Genomic DNA, 19,041 nt, shown 5'->3' with positions numbered 1-19,041 from the left:
CTTATTTGATTTGTATTTTTTCACCTTTTTCCGATACATCACATTTCTTGCCTTCCTCTCCTCCCGATCCATCTTCTTTACCTCTCTCCCGCGCCCTACAGCTTTCCTCCTCCTCTCCTTTTCCCTTCTCCCTTCGCCCTCCTCCTTATCGCTGCCTATCTCCTTGCCTCATCATCCATTTTCTTCAGGTGAACGCGCATCTAAGGGTAATTTAAGGGATTTTTCGCCGTGAGGGAGCGCTGTTGGCAGACGGTTTACCTTTAGGCCGATAGGGAAGATGTATTTATAGGGAGATGCGAGCGTGGGCGAGCGAAGGAAAGAGAAGCAGTATTAAAGAAGGAGAGGCGAGGTACATAAGCACAGTGTATGAACGAGGCTGGGAGGGAAGACAAGGGCTCTGATGAAGGGGGTGTTGAAGCCGTGAGGTGCTTGGCGTGTGCAGAGAAATTATTAAGAGGGGAGGGCGCTGCGCTTATCTGAAGGGGGAGGAAGGAACGCTACTAATTATGGAGGGTGTGTACAGGGGAGAGGAACGACAGCATCAGGCTTTAGGGAATGTTGGAATGCGAGGAGTTTGAAATACACATACGAGAGAATGTTAAGAGAAGGAATAAATTGTTAATGGCAGTACGAGTTGTCGATAGTGTGCGTTGGGGGAAGACAGATGTTGATATTCTTAGACGCCTTCGCTTCTCACATCAGCTATTTCTAAAGGTCAAAAAGGGGATCAATAGGGTTCTAATGAGTATTTCTTTAGGTTCATGCTACAGAAGCAGGGTCAAACTACCACCAGAGACGTTAAACTACCTCTGGAAATGCCCAAAACTCATAGGAAAGCCTTGTCAAATATGTGAACTTGGGCGACGAAATGTTTTAAAAACGACCCATAGGCGTAAGAGATTGAACTGCTCCTGAGAAAAAGCTGAGAAAAAGGATACAGGGCCATATTCTGAAACATTTCGGAGCCTAAATTTGATGAGGCTTTCCCATGGGTAGTTTTATGGGCGTAGGGGTAGTTTGGCAAGGCATCTGTACCGTGAACGTGAGGGAAAAAAACCACTCGTGAGACCTTGATTCATCTCCTTTTCGGCGTCAGGGAATATCTGATGTGAGAGGCAGTTGCGTCGAGAATAGCAACCACAATGTCCCTTTTTTCTCTCCTTTCAATACGTCCCTCCTCATACCTCCTCCTTTTCCCGCTGCCGTCCCTTCTCCTCCCTCACTCCCTGTTTCCTTCCCTTCTTCTCTCTCCTCTTCTTTCCTCCATCCTTTCATCCATTTTTCCTTCTCCGTTTCACTCCCTCCTAAGGCTTCTAAAAATGGAAACTCGTAGCAGAAAGCCAACCAATTTAGCAGCTACGCAAACAAAAAAAAAAATAGAGTAAAGTTTAACGTCACCATTTGAGTACGAAACATCTTGCACGCTACGGAAATGAAGTGATAATGTTGTAGCCCCAAAATTTCACCCATTATACTGATGCAAGTAGATTTATTGACCCATAAGTAAGCTGTATATGGAGCGTCAACGGCGAGGAAGAAGCAAGTTAATATTAAAGAAGGCGAAGTATTGGGGTTGGTCGAGGGAGGCGGCGGAGACGGTAGAGAGGAGTTGCGTAAGTGTGGAGGAGGGGAGAGAGAAGTACAGGTCGCCCTAAATTTGAGCTCACCATTCTCATAAGGGGGAGTAGGGGAGGCAGCGAGGGGAATGGCAGGTTTCAGAGTGTCTTCGTGAAAGGTTTATATTTTATGATCATAGCCCGGGGCCGAGTGATGCCTGCTGATGTACTGATGGGGCGGGGAGGGGAGGGGGAGGCAGGGGAGACGGGCGAAGGTGTGCCGGGCAGGTAATGTGGTCTGGGACAGGTGAGTGAGTAGGAAGGAAGGAAGGATGAAGGGAGGAAAGGAGAGAGGGATGAGGAGATAGAAGGAGGGAGGGAAACAGAGAAGAAAAGTATGAACGGAGAATAGGAAATAGGGAAACAAGGAAAGGAGGGATGAGGGGATAAAAGGAGGGAGAAAAGGAGAGAGGGGAAACAAGTAAAGGAGGGATGAGGGGATAGAAGGAGGGAGGGAAACAGAGAAGAAAAGGATGAACGGAGAATAGGAAATAGGGAAACAAGAAAAGGAGGGATGAGGGGATAGAAAGAGGGAGTGAAACAGAGAAGGAAAAAGTAATGAAAGGATGAAGGAAAGAAAGAGGAGAGAGAAGAAGGGAAGGAAATCAGGGAGTGAAGGAGGAGAAGGGACTGCAGCGGGGAAAGAAGGAGGTATGAGGAGGGAAGTAATGAAAGGAGAGAAAAGGGGACGTAGACACAGTAGAAAGGAGGAAAGAGAAGGGTAATAGCAAAGAAGAGCAATAACGTCAAGGAAAAAAAAATAGGTGTGTGTAGTACATGTTGTATTTATAGGTTGGGGGCCTTGTTACGCAGGCTCTTATCTAACCCAATTACCTGCTGCTCCACCCGTGATCTATCTATCTATCCATCCATCTACCTGTTTGTCATGTTACTTTCTTCTCCCTTCTCTCCTTTTATTATTTTCCTCCTCCTCATCCCTCCTTTTCCCTCATCCTTTCTCCCCTTGTTTCTCTCCCTTCTTTTCTCCCCACATCCCTTCTTCCCTAATCCTCCTTTTCTTTTTTTCTGTCCATTCATCCCTTCTTCCCTGATTCTCCTTCTCTTCCTCTCTCTCGATCTCCTCTCCTATACATCTGTTCACTCTCGCTCGCTCGCTCTGTCTCCATTTCCATATCAGTCTGTGCTTCTTGAGTCCAGACTTTATTTCTCTCTTACCTGACGCCGTCCACTCCCGTTGCGAGGCAGCAGAAAGGGGGGAGGGGGCAACGTCAGGCTCCTCTGTGTGCCAACGGTGCCTCCTCGGGGCGTTGGCACCCTTACTTTCATAGACTCTAGGAAACCTTGGAGGAGGAGGAGGAGGAGGAGGAAAAAGGTGTGTATGATAATTATGATGATAAGGATGATGATGATGTGAAGGAGGAGGAGGAGAATTAGGAGTAGGAGAAGAAGAAGAAGGAAGAGGAGAAGGAGGAGGAAGGTTATTTTCTCAGTTTATTAGACAAGGCTGATCGGCGAGAGAGTAACAAACAGGAGGGCTCGGGAAAGTGTTGTTGCGGAGGGGAAGTAAAGTAGCCTAGGAAGAGGGAGAAGAAACAAGTGGTACCGAACGCCATTGAGGTCCATGAAAGACTAAAAGAGCTAAAAGGGAGGACATATTGTAAGGGAAAGGCAGCCGTGGTGGTGTGAATGTTAACCCGTCCGCTGCGATTGGCACGTATTTGGCTTTCACTGGTCGCCTGGTAACATACACTCCCAGGCCTTTCTCTGCATCTGTGGTGGATAGTGGAGTGCTTTCCATGTTGTATTGGTATGCTGGATATCCCCTCCAAAAATGCATGACTTTACATTTTTCTTCATTTAATTGTAGCAGCCACTTTTTGTTCCATTCCTGTAGCTTGGTGATGTCTTGTTGTAGGAAATCCGAAGACAAGGGGTTAAAAGCTGCCAGACTAAGCGTTACCAAATTATCGTACTCAGCCACTCAGCACATCGTATTTTTCGGTTTTTGACTCACAGCTATAGGAAACAAACACCAACAAGTAACGCTTTTGACGATAACTTCACTTAGAATCGCGTTATCTGTGTGGCTACGAAAGTTTGGGGCCCTGGAACTGATGAATGCGATGTTTTGAGTACGATAATATGGTAACGCTGCTGCCAGTAATCATTGAGAGCACGGCGAGGTAGAGAGGCAGGCTTTGGATGGACGTGATGCTCCTGTTTCCGGTTGGTGGACTTGAGGAAGCTCGTGGCCAGGATCAAAGACAATCAATCATTCAAAGACAATGAAAGCCTGTTTAGATTCTATTTGAGTCACCGCTCGACGTAAATACTTTCGATTTTATTTGCGTTACCGTTCGACGTGATTACTTTCGTTTTCTATTTCATCTCTCCTCGCTCCACCTGCTGACGTCATCTTCTGCGCGCTGGTTGACGCAGAGACCCTATGAGCCGCACGGAGCAGTCGGGCACTCAGTAACTTCCGTGTGAATATAAATTTGTGGCTCCCAGTTTATCATTTCCCGGGGAGTTGAGCGCGTCACGTATGTAGCAAGTCATTCATGATCCGCTGTGGACATAATTAGCCTCTTTCTTCTTTTATTATTATTATTATTATTATTATTATTATTATTATTATTTTTACAACAAAGGAGACAGCACAAGGGCACAAAAAAAGGGAAACAATAAAAAAAGCCCGCCACTCGCTGCTCCTGTAAAGAATCCGAAGAGGTGGCCGAAAGAGCAGTCAGTTACGTGAGAAGAGGTGTCCTGATATCTCCTCTTGAATGAATATTATGAATGAAGTATTTCTAAATTACTTATTCCCTTGACATATTAAGAGGACAGCTTCACACACGCAAAAAAGAGATGTATAAATATTCAGAAGTAAAAATAAATAATGTTTATCTTTGTGAAAGAATATTTTTAGTCATAACAGTGGAAAGGAAGGTCTTTCTTACCGTGGAGACTTCCAAACATTTTCCTATTAATACCTCAGGATGAATGGTTCTTGCCACAAATACACGTTCATGCCTTAAACTTATATTTCCACAATATGCACACCCTCGTTGCCACATATTCATTGCCGTATATTTCCTCCTCCCACTCAGCACCTTGCCCGTCACAACCACACTTTTTTCAGGGGAAGAGAATTCCTACGCAACGCACCATTTAATGTTTATTTTCTTGCTCGTAACCTTGGGTCGCAGTGTGTTGTGTCTCGCGCGAGTATTTCTTAAGTGATTGGATTGTTTCGTGGCGCGTGTGTTTGTTTGGGTGCCCTAATGCCTTGCTTGCCTGTATTCCTGATGTGAGTGACTGTGTCCTCGTCGGTGGCGTGTCCCTGAGGCTGGCGTCTCGTACGTGCCTGTGTCCCTGGCTCTGCTATGTCTTGCTATGTCCTTGGTGTTGGTCTAGTGGTGGGAAGGTGGGTGTGGAGGGAGGGGGGGGGAGCACAGAAGAAAGATGCCACGCTGAGGACTGAATGTCGGCGAGAAGCAAGTGGAATGGCAAGAAGGAGGGGGGGGGGTATCTCATGTGGGGCAGGTGGGGCGCAGTGGCAGGTTTGTGCGGATGGAGGGGCGTGGGCAGGTGGGTGAGGTGGGGCGGTGCGGGTGCCAGGGAGGGTGCTGGTGCTCGGTGGCTCAGTGCCCGTGGCAGTGCGGGCCGTGGTGCTGCTCTGACACGGGTCTCGTTTCTTCCTGTGAATGATTGTGACGCGAGGACTCACGGGTCAGCGGCGGCCACTGACACGCCCGAGGCACTAAGGATCAGCGAGCGGCGGCGGGAAGCGCTCCGGCGGATCAGGAAGGACGGCGGGCGTGCGGCGGCCTGGCCCGAGTGACAGTCGAGCGGACTCCCCGGAGACGTGTTTCGTATAATACTATAATGGTGCTGCGTCAGTGGTGAGAGAAAAAAATAGTGTTGCAGTGCTTTGATGGTGTAAGCAATGTTTTTCGGGGCCTCCGTGTGGTCTTACAAAGCAGCCCCGACGCCGCGAGGACCAGCTGGGAAAAAAAGAGCAAGACGCGGCGGAGCGCTGCCACGGGCGCTGCCACCAGGAGTGTGGGAGGAAAATGTGTCGGCGCCGCTCCTCTACGGAACGTGTGTTAAGTAGGAATGTGTCGTAGTGTTGCGAGGCCTCGCTCAGTGACATCACGCCAGTGAGTATGTTGCTTCATCCTCGCCGCTGCTACAAACTGTGTCTACAAAGCAACGAGGAAATTATGTGAAGATTAACGGACTGACTTTCATCTTTTAGTTAACAATGAAAAAAAATATTTAAGGAGGAGAAAGTCAGTCATCCGAGTTTTTGAGGATTCCACTATCTCTTCGTCAACCGTCATCACCATCACATATCAAAAAACATTTATCCACACCAATTGATGGTCGGGAGGCGCACAGACTTTAAAGATACGATGAACACAAACGTATCTTATACTCTGTCTCACAATTTTCCTCCTCGCCAGCCTCCAGTGTCTTGGTAGTTCATCCCTAAAATTGAATTTCAAACCTTTCACAACCCATCACCAGAGGCAAAACACACACACACACACACACACACACACACACACACACACACACACACACACACACACACACACACACACACACACACACAGGCTTGTTTTCCCCACCACCATCATCATCATCATCTTCGTTTAGCGTTGTGTTTGTCTGTGATGTTCAGGGACGATCTAGTGAGGGGGGAGATGTGCGAGGCACCTTGAGGCAGGATGTAAAGGTTGGTTGAGGAGTTTTGATAGTTTACAAATGCAGACCTTTTTGGATTCAGTATTTAAAAATCCTTGCTTCTTGCCGAACGACCTTGTATTTTTTTCCATGTGTGAGGACGCGTATATCTTGGGTGCAGTATTTCATTTTCGTGTCCTCTCCACCACTCCTGCACCAACAAGTCTGTATGTAGTATTCCATTTTCCTTCCTTTCCCATCCCTATAGCCTGCCCTTCCTTTTTTTAATTTTCCCTTTATATCGCTCCTTTTACAAATTGTCCTACTTTCCTTTTTTTATTTTCCCTTTATATCGCTTCTTTTACAAATTGTCCTTCCTTCCTTTTTTATTTTCCCTCTATATCGCTTCTTTTACAAATTGTCCTTCCTTTTTTATCTTCCCTTTATATCGCTTCTTTTACAAGTTGTCCTACCTTCCTTTTTTTATTTTCCCTTTATATCGCTTCTTTTACAAATTGTCCTACTTTCCTTTTTTTATTTTCCCTTTATATCGCTCCTTTTACAAATTGTCCTACTTTCCTTTTTTTATTTTCCCTTTATATCGCTCCTTTTACAAATTGTCCTACCTTCCTTTTTTATTTTCCCTTTATATCGCTTCTTTTACAAATTGTCCTACCTTCCTTTTTTTATTTTCCCTTTATATCGCTTCTTTTACAAGTTGTCCTACCTTTCTTTTTTATTTTCCCTTTATATCGCTTCTCATTTCCTCGCCAGTGATTCCTTTTTACATAACTGATCCACCGAAAGGCTTCTCACCATCCTCAGTGCTCATCTGCTAACATCCTCACTTTATTCCTTTTTTTGTGATGTTTATTCTGACCTCTGCTCCGCCCTCCACCGTACTCCTCCACCTCAATATTCGGCTCGTCTTTTCAGCTTCTCATTTACCATTTATGCATGAAGTTATCTACCAATCCACACAGTCAGCGTCGGAGAAACTGAAAACTGATCCCCTCCACATAGAGAGCGCTTGAGGGCGGTGTGCTTGCATCTCCAGTCGCGGAGGATGTGGTGTGCTTGTGGCGGCGCGGTGAAGGGGAGGGTTGTCTTCCGTGATGATTCTGGTAGTGCGAGTTGAGGAAGTGTGTGTACTTGTTGTTTCGGGGGTATATGTTAGTCTTGAAAAATGGGAAGATGCTTAGGTATACTTTGGGCCGTATTACTAAACATTTCGTCGCCAAAGTTCACATATTTGACAAGGTTTTCGTAGGAGTTGCAAGCATTTCCAGGAGCAGTTTTATGACTTGGTGGTGGTTTGACCCTTCTTCTGTACCGTGAACCTTAAGAAACACTCATTAGAACCCGATTGATCCCAGGAGCAGTTTTATGACTTGGTGGTGGTTTGACCCTTCTTCTGTACCGTGAACCTTAAGAAACACTCATTAGAACCCGATTGATCCTCTCTTTGACCTTTAGAAATAGTTGATGTGAGAAGAGAAAGCGTCTTATAATACCGACCTTTATCTTTTCATTTTGGCCGTATTCCTCGCTGGTGGTGGACGTGAACATTCCTTAAATACGTACATAGCCACTTCATAAATTCATCCCTTTTTCTCATCAGTTTTTCTCATCAGTCATCACTTTTTTTTACCCACACTGGACTCCACTTGCACTTGCACGTCTCCCCTCTTCATCTCCTCTTCTGCACCTTCCAATATTTACATTTTACATTTTTTATATATTTCAGACACTCCATATCCGCCTTCCCATATCTTCCCATCTCTTTGCTAGAGTGTTTAGCCTCCACCAAACTGCCATACACCCCTTCCTTCACCTCCCATCTTCACATATTGTTCTTTACTTTTTTTTCTAAAGCTCCGTATCTTTACATCTCCCATCTGTAGTCTTTAGCCTCAACGGATTCGCCAAACACTTTTTCCCTTCCTCTCCCGCCCTCGCCCAATGCCTCATGTTTCTTTCCATCGCCTCGCTCCCCACAGCGGGCACATCTTCCCTGCCTCCCTTCCCCTCACAACAAACAATCGCCCCTCGTTGTTTCCCTTCCCTTCGGCTTCGGCCTCTCTTCTCCTCGGTACATTTTATTTATCTTAACAAAACCAAGACCTTGGTTAACCACGGCTTTTATCCTTTTCGCTTTGAAATTTGCCGAAATATTTGATATTATCATTTATATATTTAACCCACGTCGTCCTGTTGATTACAAGTCACTATTTTTAGCTTTCCAACGTAAAAGAGTTTCTTGTTTTCACATAATCATGAACGTGTTTTTCTTTCCCTCGCAAAACAGTGTTTCCAAGGTTTCACTTTGTGTTTATTTTCACGCACAACCCCGATCACGCCAGGGCCGGGCAGCGTGCTCGTATGTTGCTTCCCCACCGGCGCGGCGCGGCGCTTGTCACCTGTTGGCTCAGAAAATAAGGATGTCTCGTGCTTTTTTTCTTTTTAATTTCCATGAATTTTTATTTCAGTCTGCTTCACATACTTACTTTCACATTTATCAGCGGCCCAAAGTACTTAGCCTCATTCACTGCGGCAAACATCTCCCCATTCATCGAGCCTCCTCCTCCTCTTGGCTCCACTCTTTACAACAATTACTCTGTTTACATTTCCGAAATCTGCTCAGCACATCCACCCCCCGCCCCAGCAGCCGAGTGGGAGCGAGCCTTTCATTTACAAGCAGCACCTCGCCTATTCCTCGGGCGCTGCTCGCTCCCACACGCCGCCTCTCATTGAAGGAACTTTTTTTCCCCTCCTGCTTTTTGCCTGGACGTCATAATTACTGCTGTTCATGATGGACAGTCAAATTTGTGTTAAGCTACGTCGTTACCAACTCAGCGAGGGGGTAATTAGGTTGGTTAAGTTTTTATCATGGCCTGTTCGTCTAGTTTATATGATTTTTCACTTTTTCATCCATATCTCAAAGTCCATTAACGAAGAAATAGGATACCACGTTATATTTTTCTATACCTTTTACATCCTTAACTAAAAGTTTATTAACGAATAATTAGGACATCCACGTTACTTTTGGACATTTTACATCCTTATTTTAAAATGTATTAACGAAGAAATAGGATATCCATGTTATTTTATTTTTCTAATTCTTTTGCGCTGGGACCAACCAACAAGCCCAATCAAGAAAGCTTACCAGTGCTATAGGCAGAACGTAACAGAAGAAGAGGAAGAAAAAAAAAACTATGCCTTACTCTGCCTTGCCCTTCACTCACCCTGCATCCACTTCCTTTTATCGTGCCCCAGGCCATCGCCGCCCACGACCACTCACTCCCCGCCGCACTCTCAGTCCTCTGCTGCGCCACTCTCCCTTACCGTTCCGTCGCGTACAGTCACTCCACCGTTCGCTATATTCTGCTGTTCGGCTCTACGTTTTTTTGTTTTTGTTTTTCTGTATATATTTGCTTGTCTACCTGCCATTCTTTCTTCCTTCTTTCTCTCCCGCCCTCCTTCCCTCGTCCTTTCTTTCTCTCTTTCTTTATCTCCTTGTTCCATCCTTTCTTTCTCTTTTCCGTCCTCTCTCTCTCTCTCTCTCTCTCTCTCTCTCTCTCTCTCTCTCTCTCTCTCTCTCTCTCTCTCTCTCTCTCTCTCATCTGGACTGACGCCTTTTTCTTATATTATATTCTAATCTAATGTTCTTTTGCGTCATTTGATTACAACACACTAAAAATATGAATAATCTTCCTCCATCCGTTTACATGAAGTAGCTTTGTTGATTTTGCGTTTTTCTCCCTCTAAATATTTCATCGCCTCATCCTTTTGCTCTAGTCATCAAGGGGAAGTAAAGTAGTACATTCTCACACACGCAAATTCATCCCTCTCTCACCCCCCAAAAAAATCTGACCTGAAATTTTGTAATGCGCACATATTTCACATTTTTACACACACACACACACACACACACACACACACACACACACACACACACAGATTCATAACCCCCCCTAAAAAATCGAACTCAAAATTTAATAACTAGTATACATATTTTACGTTTTCACACACACACACACACACACACACACACACACACACACACACACACACACACACACACACACACACACACACACAGCCCCTCACCTAAAAAAAACCTAACCCAATTTTTTCGATCACGTATATACATATTTTACATTATCGCGCCTCCGCTCCCTTTCCTCAGCAGACCATTCATCTTGACAAGCGCCAGGCAGACTCTCGCCATTTACCATTATTCAAAAATTCAGCGAACACCCCCTCTCCCTCCCTCTACCTCATCCTCCCCTTTCCCTCCTCTTCCCTCCCCTCCTCTTTCTCCACCCTGCGTTTTTCTGTTATTTATTTATTTTATTTTTTTCGATATGCTTTTTTTATTCATTTCCTGCCACTTCGAGACGTTATTTACGGTTTCCTTGATTTACTTTTTTAGATCATTCCGTTTTCCTGTTGAGCGATGTTATGGGCATGTCCAAAACAACACCAATAACTACAACAATATAAAAAAAAGATAGACAGACGGACACAGCCATGCACACAGGCAGACAGAGAAAGCAAGACAGACAGGTACACAAAAAAACAGACAAGCACAAAGACCAGCACTATAGCCAGCGACGGACAGACGGCTGGACACACACGCAGATAGACAAACATACACTCACTCTAATAACTGTAAGGGGAGGAGGCAGCGGGCAGAGCAGCAGCCAGGGCGGGCATGTAGAGGGGTGATTACTTAGCGCCGTGTGAGTCCCGCCGTTTATTTACTAACACAACACTATTACCAGGAGGAGGGAGAGGAAGGGGGAGGCCGGAACAGAGGCTCTCCACGTGCTGCATGAGAGGGTTGAAGATGGAGAGATGGAGGTGAAAAGGGTTGGAGGTAGAGGTATCTGAGAAGGTTTGAATAGGGGGTAGCAAGGCAGGAAATGAGAGGGTTGGAGAGGGAAAGATGGAGGTGAAAAGGGTTGGAGGTAGAGGTATCTGAGAAGGTTTGAAGCAAGCAAGGCAGGAAAAATAGGCCTGAAGGGAAAGGTGTGTGGGGGGGGGGTGGGAGGTGGAAAGCAAGGAAATAGGGATATCTGAGAGAGTTGGAGGAGGTGGAAGGGCAGGAGATATATGCTTGAGGGGAAAGATGGTGGTGAAAGAGTAGGGTAAGGGTAAAGGGATATAGGTGAAAAGGGAGAGGTGGGGGTGATTTTAAAAAGGTAGGAGCTTGGGGTATTTGAGAGGGGTTGGGGAGGCTGTTTGGAGGAGGAGGAAGGGGTGGAAACTTGGAAAGGCAGGATACATAGGCTTGAGAGGGAAAGGTAAGAGATGAAAAGACAGGAGGTAGAGTATCTGAGAGGGTTTTGGGAGGTTGAGGGGGCTTGCAGATAAAGATGGGAGGGGGAACGTTGGAAAATGAAATGGTAAGAGAAAGATGTGGTTGATAGGCTTTGGGAAGGGACTGAGAGGGCTTGCAGATAAAGGTGGGAAGGGGGAACGTTGGAAAATGAAATGGTAAGAGAAAGATGTGATTGATAGGCTTTGGGAAGGGACTGAGAGGGCAAGGAGGCTGAGGGAACGTAGGAGTAAGAGGGTAGGAAGTAGGGAGTGGTTGAGAGGGTTGGTGTGGGTGCTAGAAGGGAGATGAAGAGGCAAAATGTACTGACTGGATGGGTTGAGAGAGAAGCAGGAGGTGAGGGAATGGCAGTTTTTGGTATGTTATAGGGGCAAGGAGGCTGAGGGACCATAGGAGTAAGAGAGTAGGAAGTAGGGAGTGGTTGAGAGGGTTGATGTGGGTCCTAGAAGGGGGATGAAGAGGCAAAATGTACTGACTGGATGGGCTAAGAGAGAGGAGCAGGAGGTGAGGGAATGGCAGAAGTTTTGGGTATGTTCTAGGGGCTAGGTGGGGGTAAGGGAGAAGACGGAGTGGAGGCTGGAGTAGTAAGTGGGTATCGTTGGGGGGTTGAGGGGGGGTAGGAGTGTTAGGTATGGGAAGACAAGAGGTGTGTGTGTGTGTGTGTAGGTGAGAGGGTTTTTTGGGGTACTCAGAACAGAGGCACCACTTATACAAGACACACCCGGAACGCGGAACACGAGACACGAGTGCAGCAGAATGTGGCACAGGAACGACCGACTCTCTACTCCGTGTGTACAAAAGGAGTAGTCACGGGGAATGAACGAACAAGAGACGCGGGTATAGTAGAAGGTGGCCCAAGAACAAGGAACTAAACAGCGTCTACCAAAGTAATAAAATAGAATAGGAAAACACGAGACAAGTAAGGTAGATGATGAACAGAACAAGCGCCTAGTTTAATGTCTGGAAAATGAATAAAATAACGAGAATAGAATAACACGAGACAAGGAAGATAAAATAATAAGATAGTAAGATAGGATATGACAAGAACAAGCGACTCCGTGTCTACTGAAAGAAAAAGTAGAAGGTGGCCCAAGAACAAGGAACTAAACAGCGTCTACCAAAGTAATAAAATAGAATAGGAAAACACGAGACAAATAAGGCAGATGATGAACAGAACAAGCGCATAGTTTAATGTATATAGAAAATAAATAAAATAACGAGAGTAGAATAACACGAGACAAGGAAGATAGGATAATAAGATAGTAAGATAGGATATGACAAGAACAAGCGACTCCGTGTCTACTGAAGGGAAAAGTTAGTAGTAAAAAAAAAATCCTCGCTCGATCTTCGCCGCTTTCATGTGTGCCGGTTTGGGTTATGAGCGATTGAGTAAAAATAATCATTGATGCATATGAAGACGGACACTAATAAACCCACCGGAGTTACAGGAGAGTTCCCTCGCTCTTAGACTAACGTTTTGTCTGCAAACACAAGTGAAGGGGGGAGGGAGGGAGGGAGGGGGAGCGTGCGGGAGAAAAGACAAGGGGGCCACTGACCATATTCAATCAATTTCGCCTCTCCCTTCACCTTCCACGTCTCCTCAACCTTCCTTCTCATCCAAACACCACACACACATCTCTACCTTTGCTATGTTCCCGAATTTTTTTGTGCATATATTCGACATCAACTAATTCCACTTTGCCAGCCTTTTCTCAACTTCTTTTTCCGATGCAAATAAAAATAGGTAAATTCCGTAATAAGACATCGTGGCAGTCCGACATGGCTGTTATCAAAAGGAAGGTATCAGGTGCGCGAGGGCAGGGCAGGTGGGACGAGGGAGGAGGGTCGGTCACCTGCACCTGAGAAAACAAGAGCCACAAAAGTTCTGTTCTCCGCGGCTCAGAAGTTCCCTGTGTGCTTCATTACCTCACCGCATGTCAGTGTGTGGGGCGTGTGTGGAGTCCTCTTCGGCGGGAGGGTCGGGACTGAGGCTCACTGTTGGCGTGGGCAAAAAATCAGTCAGGGGAACAGTGTTTTGACTCGCCCTTATTAATAGAGTATTTACACGGAAGTAGTGATGTCTCGAGACGGACGAACGGACTGACTGTGTGTGTGTGTGTGTGTGTGTGTGTGTGTGTGTGTGTGTGTGTGTGTGTGTGTGTGTGTGTGTGTGCTCTGATCTTTCCACTATGATTCTTTCTTTATAATTACTCCTCCGGTGTGTGTGTGTGTGTGTGTGTGTGTGTGTGTGTGTGTGTGCTCTCATCTTCCCACTATGAGTCTTTATAATCACTCACTCCGTCACCTTCCTCTGTGTGTGTGTGTGTGTGTGTGTGTGTGTGTGTGTGTGTGTGTGCTCTCATCTTCCCACTATGAGTCTTTATAATCACTCACTCCGTCACCTTCCTCTGTGTGTGTGTGTGTGTGTGTGTGTGTGTGTGTGTGTGTGTGTGTGTGTGTGTTAGTGCTTTTAATCTCCCCACTATGATTCTTCCCTGATAATCCCTCCGTCACCTTCCTCTTCCCTTCCCCCCCTCCCCCAGCCCTCGCCTCTCTCCCACCCTCTTGATCCTTCTGCGCCTCAGCCTTGTCACCGAGAGTAAACATCCTCCACCACTGCCAAGGCAACACTTATTTCCTATAATTACCCTTGTTTATGGCGTACTCCGAATCATTATGGCTAAATGGACTCCCTCTGGCGGCTGAATCGACAGGGTGAGGTGGGTGGGCGACGGGTGAGACTGATGGGCGCAGTTGGGCGGAGTTTGCCGCGGAAGACAAGGTTCAGTGGGTAGTTACGTAGGTTTCATGGGCGACGGGAAGTGATCGGGGAGGTGGAAAATAGGTCTGCCGTGTTGAAATTGGTATGGATGGCGTACAAACCGGATGGATAGATAGATAGATAGATTGATAGATAGATGAATAGATTGATAAATAGATAGATAAGGAGAGAAAAAATAGGTCTGCCGTGTTGAAACTAGTATGGGTGATGTACAAACGGGATGAATAGATAGGTAGATAAATAGATATATAGATGAATAGATTGATAAATAGATAGATAAGGAGAGAAAAATAGGTCTGCCGTGTTGAAATTAGTATGGGTGATGTACAAACGGGATGGATAGATAGATAGATAGACAGATAGATAGATAAATAGATAGATAAGGAGAGAGAAAAAATAACAAATCTACTATGTTGAAATTACTATGGATGATGTACAAACGAGATAGACAGATAGATAGATAGATAGATAGACATAGATAGTGAGACGAAATAATTGATGTGTGTTTATGATAGCCAAGAATGTTTGTTTCCATTAGTCTCATCTGAATTCATTGTTCATATGCTGTCATGCCATCCTTCCTAATGTTAAACGTGTTGCCCGTGATGAAGACAAGATTGATTTTTGGTAACGAAAATAAAATGGGAGGAAAAAACGCCTGCCCCTCCTGGCGTAAATAAACAAACAAATATAGCCGTATGAGAGATAAGACGAAATGGATGGAGTAGCAAATTTGGGTGATAACGGAAAGGCAAATAGACGAAATGGATATAGTAACAAATTTGGGTGATAACGGAAAGGTAAATAAACATAAAGAAAAAGGGCAAATGAGTGTTGATAAAAAAATATATAGCCGTATGAGAGATAAGATGAAATGGATGGAGTAACAAATTTGGGTGATAACGGAAAGGCAAATAAACATAAAAAAGGGCAAATGAGTGTTGGTAAAAAAAAAAAAACTAGTCGAAAGGTTGTGCGAAATAGTTGGGGCTCAAGAAATAAAAAGTTACGAGACAAAAAAAAAGAAAAAAAAAGAGAATGGCGAGAAAGATGATCCTCCTCCTCCTCCTCCTCCTCCTCCTCCTCCTCCTCCTTTTCTTCCTTGTCTTGAAATGGCGTGAAGGTTAGGGGGAGGGGAAGTGAGAGCAAGGGGAAGAGGAAGACACGATAGGATTTCTTGTTCTTTTCTCCCTTTGTCGCGTCGCCGCCCATCACGCCCACTGAATACCACGCGAGGCTGACAATTAATGGGTTCGAGAGGCGAGGAAGGAGGCGAGGAAAGGAGGATCGGAAATTAAAAGGAGCAGTTCCGCGAAGAGGCTTTTCCGCGCGGGTAAAATTATCATACCCAATCCATCAGTCTTAATGGAAGAGACGGAGGATAATTATTTGTATTACCGAGGAGAGGAAGCGGTGGGTGAGTGCGTGTGAGTGTGTGGGGGAAGGGGGTTAGTGTGTGTGTAGGGGGGGGGGGGGGGTTGAGTGTGTGTTGAAACAATGACGGCTCTCTTCCTTCTGTATATCCTCTTTGCTAAAACTCAAGCTCTTTCAGGAGTGGAGTATCAGCGCCTGTGGTATTAAATTTGATCGTTGTTTTTAGTTGCCTTCAGCTGTCTTCTTGCATGCGAGCAGCGTGTTGTGTGTGTTTCAGGTTTTTGTTTTGCCTTAGGCCGTCAGAAAAATCCCTCTCTGAAATGTTTCTCATGATTTTATTTCTTGTGTCCTCATTTACTCCTGCTACCCACACCTGAGCTCTCCGTCCCGCTAAATATCCGCCGCACTTGCCCTGCGTCCTTTGATGCGGCACCTTTGCTTCTTCCATTGCGAGTTTCTCTGAGCGGGGGAAGATAAGGTGATCGACTCTGTCTTTCATTCCCGTTATATAGAAAGAAGTGAGGAAAGAAAAAGAGGAGAGGCTTCAAGGAGGGGAAGACGTAAGTGGAAGACAAAAAACGATGAAAGAAAGATGATGAAGGTGAAAAGGAGGAAAGGCAACAAAATAGATGAGAAAAATGGAAACGAGACGAAGGTGTGAGCACAGAACGGATGAAAAAGGAAGCCTCAAGGACGCGTAGACACACGAAGGAAAAAACGATGAAAGAATGATAATAAAGGAGAACAGAAGGGAAGACAGCAGATGAGAGGAAAGGAAGCAAGTCGAGGGTGTGAGTACAGAAGGGATGAAAAAGGAAGCCTCGAGGACTCGTAGACACACTAGGAAAAAAATTACCTCAATTTATACCCTAAAACTGTTGCACGCTATTTCTCTCTGGGTTTGGGAAGGAATCTGGTAAAGGAAAAAGAAAAGGATTGAAATTTCCTCATCCCACACCCATTTCCATTACCTCGCCAGATTTTTAAGAGTTTCCATCCTAAGGAGCCTGGAGCCTCATCCTCCCCGACAAAGGAATTCCCAGGAGAGAACATTAAATTTCCGAGCGTTTCAGACCCACCACAGTTTTTCCCCTCTCCTTGTTAGGCGCGTGTCTGGGGAAGCTTTCGGGCAAGGGAACGAACCATTTGTAGCCGGGGAGAACATGTCTGAGGAGAGCTAGAGTCGGGAGGAAAGGAAAAGTGAACCCGTTAAGATAAGATTGTATGTTCTGGGGAAGGGAACATAAATTTAAGAGCAGATGATGGAAGACTGTCTTTTCCTATCCTTCGCTTATACAGTTGTTGATACTGCTTCTAGTTATGTTTGTTGTAGTGAAGGAGGCATGGAGTTAGGAACAGGTAATGGATCATTGTCTTTTCCTATACTTCATTTATACGGATGTTGATAAGTTACACCAGAGTTACATATTATAACCGTGGGTTGCACATCATTGAACACCCCTCAAATTTCTTTCCTTGCTCCATATCATTAGTTCTCTTTATATGTTTTTCCTTTCAACCTCCTCATCCTTTTAACTTTCTCTTATTATTATTTTTTAGAACCTTCTGCGACATCATACCAGACTTTCCTTTTCTTCGATTTGCTTGCCCGAGGAAACGATGTTGCCATATTTCCTTATTAAGGAAAATGTTTCGTGATTTCAATGAAACTTATTTAAAGTTTGGTCCAATGAAAGACTTGGCCCTTTCTCACCGGTGGCACTTTTTTTTATCCGGACACGTCCGTTGAGCGCCCGTTGGGCTGGAACGACTATAATTACCATTGAGGCGTAAGGTTGATACACAGAGTAAATATCTCGCATCCGGCACTCGCATTTAATTTGACGTTTGGGTGCCTCCAATTTTCCAGTTGAAGTATTAAGAATGGGAAACATTCGTCTCGTATCTTTTCTGTTCTTCGCTCTTTTACAACAAGAGAAGGTTGGCCATAAAAAAAAATAACTACAAAACAGACGAAAAACAAATGTTTACTGTAAATCTTTCCATTGCTTTGCTGAAATAAATAAACTGATTAATTAAAAAAAGTTGTGTTCAATTAGTTCTCGCGGTGTCCTGATTCTCTGCTCTTGTATGGTTTCTATTAATAGTTAGGAAAACAAATTAGACCGTTTCAAAACATTTCTTATAGCGCGAAATAAGCCTGACAACCTACAATTCTATGCTTAACAAGTTCCTTGTGCCAGTGGCAGCTACTCTTGGCTACTAAAGCCAGCAGTTCATAGAAATGAAAATAATCTCCAACCTCATGTGTTCACATTGAAATAAAACGTCATTCATTTCCAAGACGGTGACTGCACGCAACTCTGAGCGTCTTTCATCCCGTCGCTTACTCGGGGCGGAGTGATGTCTGAGGGGCGCTGTGCCTCGCCTCTTTGTTTATGTGACGCGTATCGCCGCCTCAATGTGAGCTCTTAATTGGGCCTGAAAGAGGGGCGTTGTTGGCTGCCGTGAAGAAGCTCCGTGTTGTCTACTCATCTTCCAGTAATTGAGGCATTTAGATATTCCTCCTTAGCGAAAGGGAATGGTGGTGGAGGTGGCGGATTAAATTAAATTTTGTCGCAAAGTTTCACGTTGCTAAATTACGTTTGAATTTGAATCTCAGACTTTGTGAAGTAGAGGATAAGTTTGTGCAGTGCGGCTTAAACTGGGCAGCCACAAAACGCGGTTAATTAGGGAGGCAAAGTCTTCATCCAGTTGGTTTGTGAGAGTCTTGCTCCTCGACGCAAACATTCGCGAGATATTTACAAGCTCGCCAACACGACACGACGACTCGGAGGCGCACGGCTGGCACGGCATGCCGCCTCGGCCACTCTTCCTCCTTTATCTCTGTCACTCTCACCCGGATTCTTACTGAACAATGGGAAAACGCCACACCAAGCTTCAGGGAATTGCTCGCCGACTTCTAGGCTACTTGATTACGTCACACAGTACAAGGTTTAGTCTAGATGTCAGATATATTCGGTCCCTTTTACCGATTTTATATTTCCTTTTATATATTATCTTCTTTTACAAACAATCTTTCTAAAAGACACAAGTCCTCGGTCCGCAGTGTCCGGGCCCAGCAAGAGCCACCCCCCTTCATCCCGCAGCCAGTCCCCGGCCAGAGCCTCGGCCTGGCCCGCCTATCTGTTACTGTGACTCTTGACAGAAGTGACGTAAGGCGTGATAGTAGATAATCGTGAACATTGCAGGAAATTTATTTCTAGTACAAAAAATCGCGGAACCTTTGATATTTGACTCAGTTAATGGCA

At 45.2% G+C, this 19,041-nt stretch overlaps 1 protein-coding gene across 5 annotated transcripts in view; it reads left to right on the top strand.

Annotated features, from left to right (window-relative positions):
- Window positions 1-19,041, top strand: part of LOC127003724 (carboxyl-terminal PDZ ligand of neuronal nitric oxide synthase protein-like) — a 67,079-nt gene that overhangs the window by 21,568 nt on the left and 26,470 nt on the right. For 3 of the 5 annotated variants that reach the window (XM_050870680.1, XM_050870678.1, XM_050870681.1), the window contains exon 1: window positions 5,219-5,740. The exons of 1 other annotated variant lie outside the window; for it this stretch is intronic. The gene's annotated coding sequence lies outside the window, so the exon portion shown is untranslated. Of the gene's footprint in view, window positions 1-5,218; window positions 5,741-19,041 lie in introns of those variants that run through there. One more of the 5 variants, XM_050870679.1, reaches the window with a different exon arrangement.

This window comes from Eriocheir sinensis, chromosome 26, assembly GCF_024679095.1.
Source record: "Eriocheir sinensis breed Jianghai 21 chromosome 26, ASM2467909v1, whole genome shotgun sequence".
Classification (NCBI taxonomy): Eukaryota; Metazoa; Arthropoda; class Malacostraca; order Decapoda; family Varunidae; genus Eriocheir; species Eriocheir sinensis.
The sequence above is the reverse complement of the archived record's forward strand: the minus strand, read 5'-3'. Positions and strand labels throughout refer to the sequence as shown.